General features: G+C 42.6%; 1 protein-coding gene across 4 annotated transcripts in view; it reads left to right on the plus strand.

Moving 5' to 3' along the window:
- The first annotated feature begins 12,092 nt into the window (after positions 1–12,092).
- Positions 12,093–17,660, plus strand: part of PRR5 (proline rich 5) — a 117,011-nt gene continuing 111,443 nt past the window's right edge. For 2 of the 4 annotated variants that reach the window (XM_089770197.1, XM_089770200.1), the window contains exon 1: positions 12,108–12,445. The gene's annotated coding sequence lies outside the window, so the exon portion shown is untranslated. Of the gene's footprint in view, positions 12,446–17,660 lie in introns of all 4 variants that reach the window. The other 2 variants (XM_089770203.1, XM_089770201.1) reach the window with 2 other exon arrangements.

Raw genomic sequence — 17,660 nt, forward strand, 5'->3', positions numbered from 1 at the left:
TAGTTCTTCTATTATGGGAACTAATAAATAACTTTTCTTTATCCGCCCTCTCCACACCACTCATGATTTTATAGACCTCTATCATATCCCCCCTCAGTCTCCTCTTTTCTAAACTGAAAAGTCCCAGTCCCTTTAACCTCTCCTCATATGGGACCTGTTCCAAACCCCTAATCATTTTAGTTGCCCTTTTCCAAACCCTTTCCAAGGCCAAAATATCTTTTTTGAGGTGAGGAGACCACATCTGTACACAGTATTCAAGATGTGGGCGTACCATAGTTTTGTACAGGGGCAGTAAGATATTCTGGGTCTTATTTTCTATCCCTTTCCTAATAATTCCTAGCATCCTATTTGCCTTTTTGACTGCCGCTGCACTGTGTGTGGAAGTTTTCAGAGAACTGTCCACGATAACTCCAAGATCTCTTTCCTGATTTGTCGTAGCCAAATTAGCCCCCATCATACTGTACGTATAGTTGGGGTTATTTTTCCCGATATGTATTACTTTACACTTATCCACATTAAATTTCATTTGCCATTGTGTTGCCCAATCACTCAGTTTGGTGAGATCTTCTTGGAGTCCCTCCCAGTCTGCTTCTGTCTTGACTATCCTAAACAGTTTGGTATCATCTGCAAAGTTTACTACCTCACTGCTTACCCCTTTCTCCAGATCATTTATGAATAAGTTGAAAAGGATTGGTCCCAGGACTGACCCTTGGGGGACACCACTAGTTACCCCTCTCCAATCTGAAAATTTACCATTTATTCCTACCCTTTGTTTCCTGTCTTTTAACCAGTTCTCAATCCAAGAAAGGACCTTCCCTCTTATCCCATGGCCATGTAATTTACACAAGAGCCTTTGGTGAGGGACCTTGTCAAAGGCTTTCTGAAAATCCAAGTATACTATATCTACTGGATCCCCCTTGTCCGCATGTTTGTTAACCCCTTCAAAGAACTCTAATAGATTAGTAAGACATGATTTCCCTTTACAGAAACCATGTTGACTTTTGTCCAACAAATTATGTTCTTCTACATGCTTCACAATTTTATTCTTTACTATTGTTTCGACTAATTTGCCCGGTACTGAAGTTAGACTTACCGGTCTGTAATTGCCAGGATCCCCTCTGGAGCCCTTTATAAATATTGGTGTCACGTTGGCTACCTTCCAGTCATTAGGTATGGAAGCCGATTTAAAGGATAGATTACAAACCACAGATAATAGCTCAGCAATTTCCCATTTAAGTTCTTTTAGAACCCTTGGATGAATGTTATCCGGTCCCGGAGATTTGTTAACATTAAGTTTTTCTATTTGTTCCAAAATCTCCTCTAATGACACTTCAATCCGGGACAGTTCCTCAGATTCATCACCCACAAAGGACGGTGCAGATTCAGGAATCTCCCCAACGTCCTCAGCCGTGAAGACTGAAGCAAAGAAATCATTTAGTTTCTCTGCAATGGCTTTATCGTCCTTGATTGCTCCTTTTATAGCTCTATCATCTAGGGGACCCACAGGTTTTTTAGCAGGCTTCCTGCTTCTAATGTACTTAAAAACATTTTGTTATTTCTTTTTGAGTTTTTGGCTAGCTGTTCCTCAAAATCTTTTTTTGCTTTTCTTATTACATGTTTACACTTGATTTGACAGTGTTTATGTTCCTTTCTATTTATCTCACTAGGATTGGACTTCCACTTCTTAAAAGATACCTTTTTGTCCCTCACTGCTTCTTTTACATGGTGGTTAAGCCACGGTGACTCTTTTTTAGGTTTCTTGCTAATGGATGGATGGAGAACTTTTCCTATACACAAGGGAAAAAAATGTGAAAATTCTTGTTAACAGGTGATAAAGACTGGCATTGTCAACAGAACAAAGAAGGAACTGTGCTCTTGAGATAATACTTTCCTGACTCCTGCCTGCAATGAGCTAAATCTGCATCAATTCCAGTTTGCATAACACAAATATTATAATTGGACATAAAATTATAGAAAAATGCAAATTCGGTATTTGACTTTCTGACCCATTGTATCAGTGAATGCCAAAGGTAGGCATCACATGTTTCATCATATGAAAAAGTACTTGCTTGTACAGTTGCTGATGTATTCACTACTTTTATAAGCATTTATTTTCAGTAGGACCAGAAGTGGTGGTGTCATGTTAGAGATTATTTCCTTAATAACTGCAGTGTGGCCAAAACCTGATGTACTAACAACTTCACAAAAGAGTCTGGTCTCATGAGATGTTCAGTATCAGTTGCAGGCTAAAATAGTTGTAGTTCCATGAACACATCCCCAAATTCAACTTCTGAGTCTGAACATTATGAGGTTTGCCCAGAGCCATAAAACAATGACAAAGCAAAGTGTTTTCCATGTGAATGTTTTTTCCAAACTTAGCAGTGTGTGAAAGCTTTTCTTCAAACCTTCCAAAAGGCTTGCTTCCAGAAGCAGCCAATTAGTTTTACTTTTTATCTGGTATTGTATTAGCTGTTTCTGTCCCACATTTGGAGCAGATGATTCATTTTTAAGTATTTTTCATTACATTAGTTCTTGCTCATAGTCTTCCTTAACAGCTGATGGCACTAATGAGAGTTGGAAGTGTATAGTGCCTTGCCCATTCTGCAAACTGAAACATGTACAAGAATTTCTGCATCACTAACTCCAGCCACTCCTACTAGTAGTAAAGTTCAGTCCAATAGTACCAATGGGCATTGCCATCTAACTGTTTTTATTTTATAGCCTTTATAAAATGAACTGGTGGTAGTCTGTCCAGTTTTTAATGGAATCTTAGTTGTCATTGACACCAGTTGGTTTTAATATTGATGTCGTGAGAGAAGCCAAGAATTGAATTGTCATGAAGATTAAAGGCTTTGCTATGTGTAGTAGTGATGTACATACTAACTTAGCCCATGGAGAGTCTGCTGATGTGCATTAAAAGTTCCCTAGTGCTCTTTGGTGTGTGGTATTTCAAACAGTACTATGTTAAAACATTCTAGGGAACTTTCCAGCCTGTCACTAAATATAAAAGTGGGGCAGAGGGTTCTGGGAGACAGTGTAGTCTAGTGCATTGGAAGATGGGAGTGCTAGGGGCTACTTTTAGTTCTGTCAATAACTTTCTGTGTGACCTCGGGCACATCAGTGGCCCTTTCCATCCCCTCTTATTCTGACAATCTTCTCTAGTTAGTTGGAAAGCTTTTAGGGGCAAGATCTCTGTCATTATATTTGTACATTGCTCTAGGGGCCCTGATCTTCCTTGACTGAGGCCTCTGAATAGCACTGTAATAATGATAAACTGAATGAAGAAAAAATGTGACTTAGCGTGAGATGACATACACTGGACACTTCCCCACACAGCAGAGTGACTGAAAGCAGTTCCCATAATCTGGACTCCTCATCAACGACTGGGTACAGTCACAGTTACTGTGCTTACCTAACCTCAGAATGAAAATCTAATACCACCAAACAGTTCCAAACTCCCCAGTGTGGGCAGGTGAGGCCAGCATGTTTCCCCTCCCCTATACATTGCCCAGCTAAACTATCTCCGTGCAAGAGCTGTGTACATTGCATCATCTTAAAGGTTGGTACTGTAGCTACACTCCCCTATGCTCTGTATCTGCTTGGAATAGAATGTGTCCAATCCTCAGTTGGTGTAAATTGGTGTAGTCCCATAGAAGTGATGTGAGCTAAACAGATTCATACCAGCTAAGAATCTGGCCCAATGCCTTTAGCAGTGCCTATAGAAACCATGTGGCTTTAGGCTAACCTCAGTATGGGTTTAGGTTTAAAATCACCATTTTAGTCCTTAAAAGGGAGAGAAGAAATAAGGTGCTCTCCTGCTCTGTTTTCACAAACATATTCATCTATTACACTATATCCTGCTGTGCATTCCAAACTGTACTTTCCTAGTGAGAAGCACAGTCCAACAGAAAAGCAGTACCTGGTATTCATCAGGAAAAACAGCATACTCTATGCAGTCATGACTGGAAAACGTTATAAAATATCACTTGGGAGTTTTTGAGTGGCTTTGTGGCAGATCTAACCAGTTTTTCACATCATGGAATCTTACTTTCCATTATACATTACACAAAGTGATTTATTACGGCAGAAACTGCAACACATGACACGCTGAGATAACATCTTTAGCAAAACAATGTTCTTTTGCAACATATCTTGCTTTTGTTTGTAGGGTGTAGCTAACATGCTTTCTGCAATCATCAATACTTTTACCATCAGTTCCTGAATGGATATGTCAATTTCAACCTTTTTGATTCAGGGTAGTGCATTCCTGTTCATATAGGACCCAGTCCTGCCAAAATATCTTAGAACTGCCTCCAACCTTCTAATGCAGGATTATATTCCTCAAGCAACTCTTTTGTTGCTTTTCCCAGCCAGATTGTAAATATTCCAAGAAATCTGCATCCTGCTACTTCCTTGGAATTTGGATACAAGTGAAAAATACCATTATTTAATCCTTGTACATTCCATACACCCTGATAATGGCCCACTTATTGGGAAGAAGTTCTCCAAATGGATTTATCTGTATAAGCAGTTTATCACTCTCTATTCACAACATTTTTCTCTTTTCGGTTTCCTTGAAGAATTTCTGTACCCTGAGAGTATCTCCATGAAGAATTTATCAGTGATTCTCATTAGTGACTTATCAGTCTATCTCCCCAAAAGCAAAGATTTGCTTGGGAGTGTGTTCCTAGTAGTGGGTCCCTTAAAAGTAGATCAAATAAATCATCACCTATATCACATCAGTGCCTTCTACAAAGAACTTCTCTTTGTGCTAGCATGGCTTCACAGCTCTGCTACCTGAGCTAGCAGGATTTCCCCATGCTTGCCATGGAGAGAACCTGCAACTAGCTTTACATGGATGGAACCGTGTGCCTGTGTGGAATAAGTTTAAAATCAACAAGGTCCATACTGCTCAGGGGGACTACTCCTATAGAGCTCGTTGAAAAAATGAGACCTAAATGAGATATGCCAAATCTCATCCCAAAGAATACAGCACAAAGAACCAAAATGCAACCAGTCACCTCTACTGAAATCAAAGAAATTTCAAAAGTATAAATTTGCCCTCAAATGTAACCACAGGGCTAACCACTGCCTCCAGTTCCAGTCCCATGATCATATATGGGATTTCCATGCTTGTGGATTTAAGATAATGAATGGCCCTACAACTACAATATTAGGAAATGCCAGATTTTCCCTATTTACTCCTTTCTCTCTCCACCCTTAAATATTTTCCCCTTGTATTATTATGATCTCCTGTCAGGTGTATTGAAAATAAATGGGCTCCAGATTTATTGAAATTTTTGTGTTGAACATCTGTTTCCTCACCTGACTCCTTGCTTTTTCTTTTTCTTTATCAACCCTGTTTACATTCCCATAAATAGAACATTTATTGCATATTTCTTGATCAATGTTCCCCCTTTCTCCTCTTCTCTCTCTCTCTCTCCACGCCCATATAATCTTGTTAATTCACCGTCTTACTCTTCTATCAGATCAATTCCGATGCTATCCTCAGATCCTGAAGATTATTAATCTATCCTTGTCTTCCACATTTTGAAGGATAAAGGTCTCTGTGGAGCTAAATCTCACTTTCCTAAACAGCCAGTAGAGGATTGGTGTCACCACAATGACATTCCTAATCTTTCCTGATCCATGACAATCAAGAGTTCAGTTTATTTGGCTCTTAGACAGAGCCAAATCAGTTATACTGGTTCAAGCCAGTTGCAGTCAATGGACTTAACCTGTAAAATGGGAGGAAGTTAGCCTAAAGATTCCAACAGTTCATCTGGAGAGGGAGAACTAAAACCATACAGTTTTAAAATTTAGAATCAGCAGCCACTGTGCACTTGTAAACGGTATACAGGCAGTCCCCGGGTTATGTACAAGATAGGGACTGTAGGTTTGTTCTTAAGTTGAATTTGTATATAAGTCGGAACTGGTACATATTGTAGGGGAAACTCTAGCCAGACATTTCTCCAGAGCTCAGTTTTATTCTCCCACACCTCACTTCCCTCAGTCCTGCAGACCAGAGAAATGCGGAGCGGCTTTTCTCGCCGCGGAGGACGCGGGCGGCGGGACCGCGGTGCGTCTCAGTGGTCTGCTGGGGGGGGGCGCAGTTAGTGCGGGGTTGCCTCATCCCGTTTGTAAGTAGGGATCCGATGTAAGTCGGATCCATGTAACCCGGGGACTGCCTGTACTGTTAGGTTACAGGGATCTCACATCTATATGTGGTCCTCAATATTTTTAAAATGACAGTTTTAGTAAGTAAGTCTAAAAGGGGTGAGTGTCAGTCTTAATTTCCTGGCTTTTATTGAGTAGCATCAGACATTTATGAGGATTTTATTAATCTATTTTTGTGTGTGAATTTCAAAAAAGCAGTGATTAATTTTTAAAGCATTAGAGTGACATTATTACCTTTATAACTTTTTAAAATAGAAACAACATTAAAAAGTGATGTTTTACTTAATTCTCACTTTTCCCTTTTCTTTCCTATCTTTCCTGATCATCATTATTGTGGCTGGGGTATACTTGACATTAGGGAAGTGTAAAAAAACACAAACTGAAATCTCATGGAAGGAAAAAAACCAAACAAACCATGCAACTTTTTCCCCCACTGTTATACAGTTAGGACAATGGCAGGTAGTTTCTAAAGATTGGAAAAGTGTCATCTTTCACAAACAATTCTGCCCTCAGTGACATTAGTGGGATGAGCTAGGTGTTAGTGGGTATGCTCTGACTTAGATTGAGGTGAGGACAGAACCTAGCACTGATACACTGTAAGCTAATTGTTTTTCACAGTTCTGGTGGGTTTCAGGATACAAGGATCTTCTTCCAAACATTAACTCATCCTTTCAGCTGCTCTGTGGTTTCCTGTGCTTGCACTAGTGTAATTTTCTTCCACCTAATGGTTTCTTTCTCATGAGGTTAGTAGTAAATCTACTCATGTTTAATTCAGGAAGCAGCAGTTTGCTCTCTTTTGGTAGCTATGAACTGCTGTGGTAGAAAAAATATTTTCAAAAGTGTTCACTGATTCTGCTGTCTCAAGTTAGACACCCAAAAATTGTACTCTCAGCCCAAGTTAACAGATGCCTTTGAAAATGTAGGCTTACAATACCAATACCTGTCTTCAAGTTCTACTGCATCTAGTGGACATTAGTACTACAGTTTCCACCCATCCAAAATTCATGGACAATTTTCAAAGATCTATCTCATACCCTGGAAGCCTAACTTGGCACATACTGTGATTATATGGTGTAGTGTGATGTCATCAACCATCAGAGGATCAGCTGCTGTTGCCACCATCCAGCTTAGACCCTGACAACTAGTGTTAATGTCAGTGACACCCTGTTGTTACATCTTATTTCTGCCATCCTGTCAAGGCCCTTCAGTTACATCATCTTCAGAGGGACTAAATGGCACTTTTGCTTCCCCTTCTGGTATTCATGCTAACTCTCCTCTATCACACAGCTTGTGGTTGAATGGAAAGTTCTTGACACTTCTGCTCACCTTGATTATTAACTCTTCAGAATGGTCACCAAGCAAAATCATTGCTGTGGGGAGATGGAAGATACATAAAACTGAATGGCTCCTGCTAGATGTGTCTCTACCTTGTCTCTCTGATTCTAGTCCTTTTCTCCATATATGGACATTATCTTTATAGATAAGAGTCAAAACCTAATTCTTAGGGGCAAGAGGAATGGAACAAGCAAAGGGCATGTCTTCACAGCAAAAGCTATGAATGGACAAATCTACCCAGGCTAGCTTGAATCTAGCTAGTGTGAGTAATGCCAGAGACGAAGACAGCACAGTGCAGACTCCAGTGATCTAAGAACTTGTCCTGCCTATGCACTGTGCTATCTTCACTGCTTACTGCTATTTTGTGTGCTTGGGAAGGTTAGCCATACACAGCTTTGTTGAGCAGACATAACCTTAGAGTATAGTGCCTGTTTGCCTAGTGTTTTAGCTTTTTTCCCCCCCCATGGACATATTTTATCCTTGGGAGCCTATATTGTTGCTATCACCGGCATTTGGTAATGTCTTGTTGTGACTGTGCCGGGGTGGTCTCGTCGGGTTATCGGCCCTCTCACCACCCCACCGCAGCAATCGTGATGTGCCACCACCTAACCCACAGTACAGTTTAAGGCCGGGCTCCACAGCTCGGCAGTCTTGACCCTTTGAGGGCAATATTCTCGCTCTCCGTCTGGGGTAAAAGAGGGAAGAGGGGGGCCCGGGCCCACCCTCACTCACGGGCTCCAGCCCAGGGCCCTAGGGACTTGAACCATTTACTGTCCTGTCCGGCTGATGGGGCTTCCCGCTGAAACTCGTCAGCCCACCAACCATATCCTGGTTCTGCACTGGGCTGCTTCCTCTCCCTCTCTCCTCCTAGTACTCCCGTGGCCGCTCGCCATAGGACCTGTCCGGCTGCCGGTGGTTCGACCGCTCCAGCCCCCATGTGTACAGAGTGCAGGGATCCCTTCTCCCATCTGGCATGTCCCTCGGCCTGGCGCCCTGGCTCACCTGCTTCCCGTGCCCGCCGGGCTACCAAAGAAGGAGGGGTTGTGGGACCCCTCCTCCCAGCGTCTGTTTCCTTCCCCTTCCTGTGTCCCGTTTGGAGTAACGTTTAAATTCCCCACTGCATCCGGTGCTAGACGTGCTGACGTCCTGACACCACGGGGGGTGGGGAGGGAGAAGGCACCATCCACCCCGGTGAAGCGGTCAGAGCGTGGTTGCGGCGCCGCGTCCAGGGCTGCCTGACGCACTGCGGCTCCGGAGCAGCCAACACAGAGCCGGTGCCCCGTTCTGGGTCCCCCGAACAGGATTGGCACAGTGAGGGCTTCAGTGTGGGACCGCGCCATCCTGTCACACTTATTTTTTTCTTATTTCAGATGGTTTTCCTTCTCTTGTCTGTCTTCTTCCACAGAGGTAGTAAAAAGCAAAAGGAGAAAGGGAACATCAGACAGAATTTAAGCTATCTCAGTTATGAACCGCTCTCTTAGGCCTCATCAATCCACAGAAGTTGTCCTGCTTTAACGATATAGTTTCAACAATGACGAATCCTGTGGCATCTTAGAGACTAAGGGCACATCTACGCTGCGGAACAAAATGGAATTAAGATGTGCAAATTCATCTACGTTAATTGTGTAGCTGAAGTTGAAATAGCTTAACTTGACTTTTGACACTGTCTACACAGCAGGAAGTTGAAGGAAGAACACTCTTCCTTCAACTTTCCTTACTCCTTGTGAAATGAGAGTTACAGAAGTTGGAGTAAGAAGCACAGTGGATAAGGTACCTGCCGCCAGAGGTCGAGAGCTTGAGCCCTGCCACCCAACCTGGGTCACCCAAAATGAGCTTGGTGATGGATGGACCTGGCACCCTTGCAACATAGGATGGATAAGGGGGCCCCAGAATGTAGGGAGGTTGGGAACTCTCCTCCAGTGGTGCTGTGTAGACACTCATTCTGTTACTTTGAAATAGCATGAGTTATTTCGAAATAAGCGTGCAGTGTAGACATAGCCTAACAGATTTATTTGGGCATAAGCTTTTGTGGGTAAGTGGGGTTTAGCACCTGAGGGTATGTCTACACTACCCCCCTAGTTCGAACTGGGGGGGGTAATGTAGTCATACGGAGTTGCAAATGAAGCCCGGGATTTGAATTTCCTGGACTTCATTTGCATAAAGCCGGCCTGCGCCATTTTTAAATGCCGGCTAGGTCGGACCCCGTGCCACGCGGCTACACGCGGCACGGACTAGCTAGTTTGGATTAGGCTTCCTATCTGAACTAGCTGTACGCCTCGTGGAAGCCTAATCTGAACTAGCTAGTCCGTGCCGCGTGTAGCCGCGCGGCACGGGGTCCGACCTAGCCAGGCATTTTATGTGTCTGGTAATTTCTCAATTTCTTTCCCAGACAAAACCTTCAAATACCGGACTGTCCAGTACAAAACCGGACACCTGGCAACCCTACCCTTCCTTGCACCCTCCCAGATACCTTACCCCCAATCAGCTCCTGCTCCCGCGTCATGGAGTGCTGATCCGGCGCCGCGTCCCCCAAGCCCTGGCCCAAGCTGGGTGGAGGATTCAGCCGGGTGAAACACTGAAAATTTATTCATTTTTAATTCTTTTTTTATATGCATTTATATTTTTGGGCTGCAAAAAACAGTACTAAAAAAAAAAAACGGGTTCCAACTAAAGTAAAAAGTTTTGGAAACCCTGATCTAGCCAGCTTTCTATCCATCTTACAGTTCATTTATCCAATCCATATTCCCTTAACTTGCTGGCAAGAATATTGTGGGTGACTGTATCAAAAGCTTTGCTAACGCTGGCATTGGGGGGCTTCGGGAGGACCAGAAACAACTTATTTGAATATTCATCATTTGCTTAATGAATATGCAAATATGCAAATGAATGTTACAGGTCCTCCAAAAGCTTGTGAATGGATTTACTGGTCCCCATGTCAAAAAGTTTGGGAACCCCTGTAGTAAACCATTTGATACAGTCTCACATGACCTTTTTATCAATAAACTAAGGAAATACAACCTAGTTGGGGCTACTATAAAGTGGGTGCATAACTGGCTGAATAACCATTATACTAGAAGGGCATAACAAGTGGGGTCTCACGGTGTTTTGTTTTGAGACTGGTTCTGTTCAATATCTTCATCCATGATTTAGATATTGGCATAGAGTATGCTTATTAAGTTTGCAGATGGTACTAAGATGGGAGGAGTTGCAAGTGCTTTGGAGGATAGGGTCATAATTCAAAATGATTTGGACAAACTAGAGAAATGGTCTGAGGTAAATAGGATGAAGTTTAATAAGGACAAATGTAAAATACTCCACTTAGGAAGGAACAATCCATTTCACACATGCAGAAAAATACAGTTTCTAACCAAAAGAATGGAAGCTTTACAGAACTTTCACTGAGAATATAATTTATATATTTTGTGATTTGTTATACAAGCTAGTATTTTTAAGTTAGAGCAGAAGGTTGGATGCAGAAAACATGTATCATAACTTTAGAAAAATCCTATGGGCTCTTTAGATCAAATGGTAAATCTGCATGGTGAACATGGATAAATTTGTTCACAGGCGTTTCTAGCTTCAGCAAGCTTCTGGTCTAACTCATGGCTTTCCTTAAGAATTTAATATCCCATTTAATGTCAATGTGGTATAATTACCATTTTTAACCCAGCAGTAACAATTCAACAGTTCAGCAGTGCAGAAACAGTCCAGTCACCATGCTTGGTCGCTGGAATTGTTCTGCAAACTAACTTACAGGCTGAACAAACAAGGTCATCAATGAATAACCAAAAACCCAGAACCCACTCCTCTACCAATATGCACTTTTGCACACACTGTTAATTTCAGCTGTTCCAGAGCACTATTTACTCTGCTTCCAGTCTTTTTGACGCAGTTTTATGTCCCATTGTCTATATTGTCACTTCCCGATCTCTTCATGAAACAAAACAGACCCTAATATTAAGCGGGGGAGGAAGGGGAGAGTGAAGGTTAAGAGCCAAGAAAATTTTCCAGCAGAACAGTTTTCTGGACAGAAAATGCTGATTGGATGCAACCAAACATTTAATGGGAATGTATCTATTTAGTGAAAAAGTATTTGAAAATTTCAGTTTAAGATTGAAGAGCTTCAATATGATTTGCTTAAATTTTCAATTTTTATCTATCAGTATGGAAACTATCTCTGTAGCATTTTTAAAAGGTCATTTCAGTATTTCCAAAGCTTTCCCCCCAGAAATGTTGTTGTATGGTAAATATTGAAATTTGGGCTTTTTGCTCCAAAGCAGGCGGAAAGGACTGAATTCCACGCGGGATGAACTCCAGAGTTTCCGCGGTTGTAGATAAGAGCATGGGGCTCAGTTGGCATGTTGAGTCTGCAAGGGGGAAATCTGGAGAGCCCCCCTGTGGTTGCTTGGCATCGGACCAGCAAGCAGAACAAAAGGAGAAACGGATCCGTGCTCCCCAGCCTTCTCCTGCTCCTCGTGGGGTCTTGGCCAAACTTGGCTGTGTGGGGTGTTTTTTGCTTTTTATTGCGCTCTCGCTCTGTGTCTGCGAAGCGGATGCTGCTTTCCAGCCTGCTCTCTCCCCGCCCCACTACCCCACTCCTGGCAGGGCGCCAAGTGCAGGCGCAGCGCGTTGTGCATCTTAACGACTCCCCCCTGGTGACCGCACCTTCCAGTGCACGCAGCAGCGGTAGGCGGAGAGGGGAGGCAGAGAGGGGGCTCGTATCGCCACCCACCGCCACATACCTCCAAGGGGGAGACAAAAATGGCAGCGAGATGCAGGATCTGCCCAAGCCCAGGCGGCGGGTGACCGCCATGCGGGCGGCTCCGGGCCATTGACGGGCTCTGCGTTCTTGCTGCCTCCCACCCTCAGCCCCTCTTCCTCGGCGCGCGTAGAGCGGCGGCCCCGGGCTGGCGGGGAAGCGGCAGCGCACGCGGTGAGTGGAGCAAGCGAGCGGGCGGGAGCGCGGCGCGGGGCTGGGGGGCTGCGCACGGCCGGGGAGCTCCCCGCCAGCCGGGCATTGCGCAGAGGCTCCCGGGCCAGGGCCATGAGCCGCGAGGCGGAGGGTGCCATGCCTGGCAGGGGTGGGCTGCGGATGCATGGGCGCTGCTGGTAGGTTTGCAGCTCTGCCGCGGGGCGAAGTGGAGGGGAGCGCGTTTACACGGGCAGGAATTGCCCGCGTGGGCAGGCGGCGGCGTGTGCGAGGGATGCTGGGTCGGGCTGTTACCAGCAAACGCCGCCTCAGCACTTAGTGTGGCTGTAGCCCTGCACATGCAGGTCTCATCAACAACATGCAGCTCTGCCCCACCCCCGCCCGGCAGCCCCAGGGGTCCTCTGGTTTCTCTTGGTAGATGTAGCCTCAGGTAACTTAATTTCTGCTGGGGAACAGGTTCCTAGGAGGATAAAGACACGAGGCTTAGCCTAGCGGCACCTTAATGAGAGGAATAAAACGATCTGGTTTGAACAGCAAATGTTTGGGGGCGCTCAAGCGTGGTCTCTAGGGAGGTGTGTTTGATTTTTTCCAAACTCCAGAGACCCGCTGAAGGCAAATACAGGTGCAATTTAAATCTTCTCAAGCTGTGACTTGGTAAATACTGGTTGAACCTCTCTAGTCTGGTACCCTCAGGACCTGATTGGTACCTAACCAGAGAATTTGCCAAACTGGAGGTCAACATTGTGTAGCAGTATTACCAATACTTGCACAGCTTACTGGGCTCTTGTAAGATATTTATAGAAAAAATAGAGCTAAATAACAGCCCAGAACACTGAGAGCCGGGTCTGTGGCTGTAAACAAATTTTATGGGACCAGGAAAAACTTTGCCACACCCATGATAAGTGAACATCCAGCTAACTAAAATCAAGTGGGACCAGAGATGTTGCAGGACTAAAGAGGTTCAATTTGTACTTGGAAATCACATAGTTGTAGCGCAGTAGCCGCACGTTAGACAAGGGGGTCTCTTGTTCATTGGGAGAGATTTGGGTATTGGGAAAAAGTAGTCTTTCTTTCTGAAAATCAGAAGGGGAAAACACTTTTTTTCCAAGTGGAAAAATACATTTTAGCTGAAATGTAGTGAGGACTCCTAATCCATTCTAAGCTGTACTTAGAAACTAAAGCATAGCTCAGATGTGGATGGGTATCTGTAAATGTTTTTATTGACAATGTTAAGTTTTTGAAATAAATTATGTAACAGAAAATAAAGCCATTGCATTGTGAAACTTATAACATCCATTTAATATCAATATGAATCTATTTTGACATTACCATTTTGATAGCTTTTTAATATTGAGTATACTAAGTAAGGAGTTTTAAAAATTAGTGAGATTTGTAAAACCTTTATGTGTTAACTAATACTATATTAGAGAGATTCAGCCAAATTTCTGGTTAATGTCTGTTCATTCTATAATGTCTAGTAAAATATAGTTTAAAATGTACTTGCTCAATACCTTTCTGTCAATGCCAGGTTCATGTTTAGCCCTCATATTTGCTTGCCAACGTGATGTTTTAGCATGTCATAGTTATACAAAATTAATGTATCTGGAGTCACAGTTCACATCAGAAATACATATCTAAAATATAGTATAACTGAGGCAGATGTGCAAAAATAGTCGTTTTGTCCCTGGAATATTATTCATCTAACTGGATTTAACTGTATCAGAGGCAGTAAGGGGTGGGAAGGTGGGATCCTGTGGGGAGTCGGCTTTTAAGCTGTGTGTGCTGACTCCTGTGGAGCCTCCTGTTTCCCCTGCTGCCTCCCACAAAGGCAGCAATGTGGGTTAGGGTGTGTGTGGGGGGGGGGGTCAAGGGAAGCTGGATCCACATAAGAACCAGTGCCTGTGGAGCCACCTGTCCCCACCCTCCGTGTGCTGCCTCTGATAGAGAGGCAGAAGCATAGGTGATATAGGGAACAGGCTGGAGCTGATACATGTGGGAAACCTTATGTATCAGATGCGGGGGGAGGGAAGAAGGGCAGGTGGGAGCCAGTGCTCCCCATGTGCTCTGGCTCCCACCTCCTTCTTCCCCAACGTGTAAATGGGTAACTGCTGAAAATTCAGCAGTTACACATTTTACCAAAAAAACAAAAACAAAAAACCCCCATGTTTGCTAACATCCCTGCTTCAAGACCATATTAATTTGGTGAATGTCTGTGATTGTGAAAAAAATCACCAGTAGCAGACAGCCTTAGAAAGGGCGAAAAATGTATCAAGGAAATTATTTAACCTTTATAGTTTTGATAATTTCCAGCCAGCATGACAGGAAACAATCAGTGATTATATTTACCGGCACACTGTTTTATAATGAAAGAGATACAATATATAATAGTCTAAAAGTAAAGTGTTGATCCTTCATTTAGGGCCCAAAAGTGAGAGAGAAGATGAAAGGCCTTTTAACCATTGAGAGAGAAGGGGGGAAATCAGTTGCCTGATTAGCTATTTTTCTTTGAAGTTGGAATTAATTGAGTAGTGCGATATCAATCAGCTAGATGTGGATTAATATATTATACTGGTATAGTATAGCCACTGAGTTCATGGAAGGGCACTGCTATCTTGTGAGAGTACTTCTCTTCCATTACTACATATCTTAGGTAGGGATGTTATATATCAGTTAACTGAATAGTTGATTAACCTCATGAATTCTTATTGGTTATTTGACTAATCTATAGGCCCTGGGGGTGGGGCCAGTAGCCAATGTACTCCGGCCCCACTACTGAGGAGTCCCCTGCCACTCCGTGCTGCTGTATCAGAGACAGCAATGTGGAGCACCAGGCAGGAGCTGGTCAGTGAGCGGAGCCCGTTTAAAAACCACTCTCCTTGCAGACCAGCTGCCTGTGGCCCCACGCTGCTACCTCTGATATAGAGGCAGCAGCATGGAGTTGCAGCAACCCCTGTCCAGGGTGGGATATAAGCTCCTGGACCCGGTGCAAGCCGGGACTGAGTGGGGCTGCTAGCCAGCCTGGTAAAAATTTACTGGCAAGGGTGGGAAGGGGAAATGTCTGTAGTCTATAGCATTAACCTATAAGCTTTTGCAAATCGGTTAATCAACTATACTGTTACATCCCTACTTAATAAAGAAAAATACATCTGAAACTTAATTCCAGCAATACACATACTTTTATAACTTCCAGTAAGTAAAATATTAATATATAACCTATTATGAAAAAATGAATTGATTGAGGTGTGATGTATGTACCACTGCTGAATGGATAACATGATGCTTAGTCTTCAGTTCTCATTAATTATTAATCAAATTATAGGAAGAGGCTGGAAAGAATACTGAAGGAAGAGTTGTTCCCAGTGGACTTGAAAAGGAAGTCTCTTTAAAGAAGAACACTATAGCCAGAATTTTTAAAATAACCTTTTACCTACAATCAGGACCAGATTTTCAAAATCATTCTGGTCCTATTTTAAGCCCCAGAATAAATGGCTAGATTTACAAAAAAATTCATCACATTAGGGTCTGTGCTCTTTCTCTTTTTGAATTTTTAAACATGGTTGAAAGCAGCATAACGTAAGCTCCTGAGTGCAACAGAAAATTTGGCTCCAGCTGTGGGTAGTAAACTCTTGAAAAGCTGCCCTGACACTATTTTTGCAAACCTGATCTCCCAATTATAATCATTTTCCCACCCCCTTACTAATAATACATATTCTGGAGGAATTTTTTTTCCTTAACAGCAGGTAGAAATGTAGGAGTAAAATATAGCAGCAGTAAAGGAAGCCAGTAAAAAGTATATTTTTATGTAGAAACCTAGTAGGTTTAATGTTCTGTAGCTATACCATAAAAGCTTATGAAAATATATTAGAATGGTAATAGAAAATGTAAGTAGCACTTAATCACTGAACAAAATGAATAGATAATGAGAAATAAGGCTTTTGCCATACATTTGTGGAAATGTTGTCATAGATAGTAATTGGGGAAAAAAATAGACTGAGCCAGATCCCGAAACAATACCAGTTTAGACTAACACAGTCAATGCAAGTGAATTCAGAACCCAGCTTTTTGTATGAAAAACTAGCATAGTTACATTAGAAGTAGGTCCATTGAGTCTTATTTTTATCTTATTGAAACCAGTTTTAACCTCATCTAACACAATTATCTTCAGGCCAGTTTCTTCTGGTCTTACACATACGAAAGATCAGGAATTATTTTAAAAGTCCTGGTCACAGTGACTTGATCAGTTGTACTCTATTTTTAAGGTTGTATTAATATTTGCTGAATGATGAGAAATGGTAATTATCTGCCTGCATCTGTGGTCCAGTAATTAATCAGAACTCGCTGACACTATGCACAAAGAATAGAAATGAAAATTGCTTACTGCATGTCTGGAAGTATATCCTCTGTGCTGTGTTTGCTTTTTCTATGACTTGTTAGTGGCATGAAGATTAATTAGCCAATGCTCTTTGAAGATGAAAAATGTAATATTAGAACAACTATAAGTCAGAATTATTATTAGCTTTTATTAAGGGAAACTGGTTGTGTATTTACTAGTTTAAAGATCAGAATTTAACATTCAAACCATGGATGATGTTTAAATTGTGTATTCAAGTGCATGGGTGATGTTCTGTATGGACTCAGGTCATTAATAAGGACCAGCATGTTTCTAACCCATCTGATGCTTTGGGAATTTGGGATGTTAACAAATGTGGGTTTTTTTGGTAAACGTGTAACCACTGAATTATTTAGCAGTTACACATTTACACAAATGGGTGTACACTGTAGCTGGCTTAAAAGCACTGGCTCCCACCTTCCTCCCCCACCCCCACTACTGCTACATGGGGTTCCTGTGTGTACCGGCTTCCTCCTACCCTCTCCTCCCCCATGCTGCCTCTGTGGTGTGTGATGAAGAGCAATATATAAATGCCATTTATGTATGTATGTATGACCTTGAGACTGCTGGAAGATCAACAACAGTTGTTGAAGTGAAGTCCCATTTTGCTCATCAGACAGTCATACAGTACAAGTAGCCACAATGCAGTCCTTTGTGTTGATCAAGCTGAAACTCAATCTGCCTGAGAGACCGAAAGGTGATTTGAAGCTTACTTTTAATTAGTGAAAGACAGTATCTCTTTCTAAATAAAATCTTCTATGTGCACACAAATGATGCAGCAGATTTCATGGGAAACTTGGTGGTCCATCTCCTCGAGAAGAATAATGT

This window comes from Pelodiscus sinensis, chromosome 1, assembly GCF_052426305.1.
Source record: "Pelodiscus sinensis isolate ZL-2025 chromosome 1, ASM5242630v1, whole genome shotgun sequence".
Taxonomy (NCBI): Eukaryota; Metazoa; Chordata; order Testudines; family Trionychidae; genus Pelodiscus; species Pelodiscus sinensis.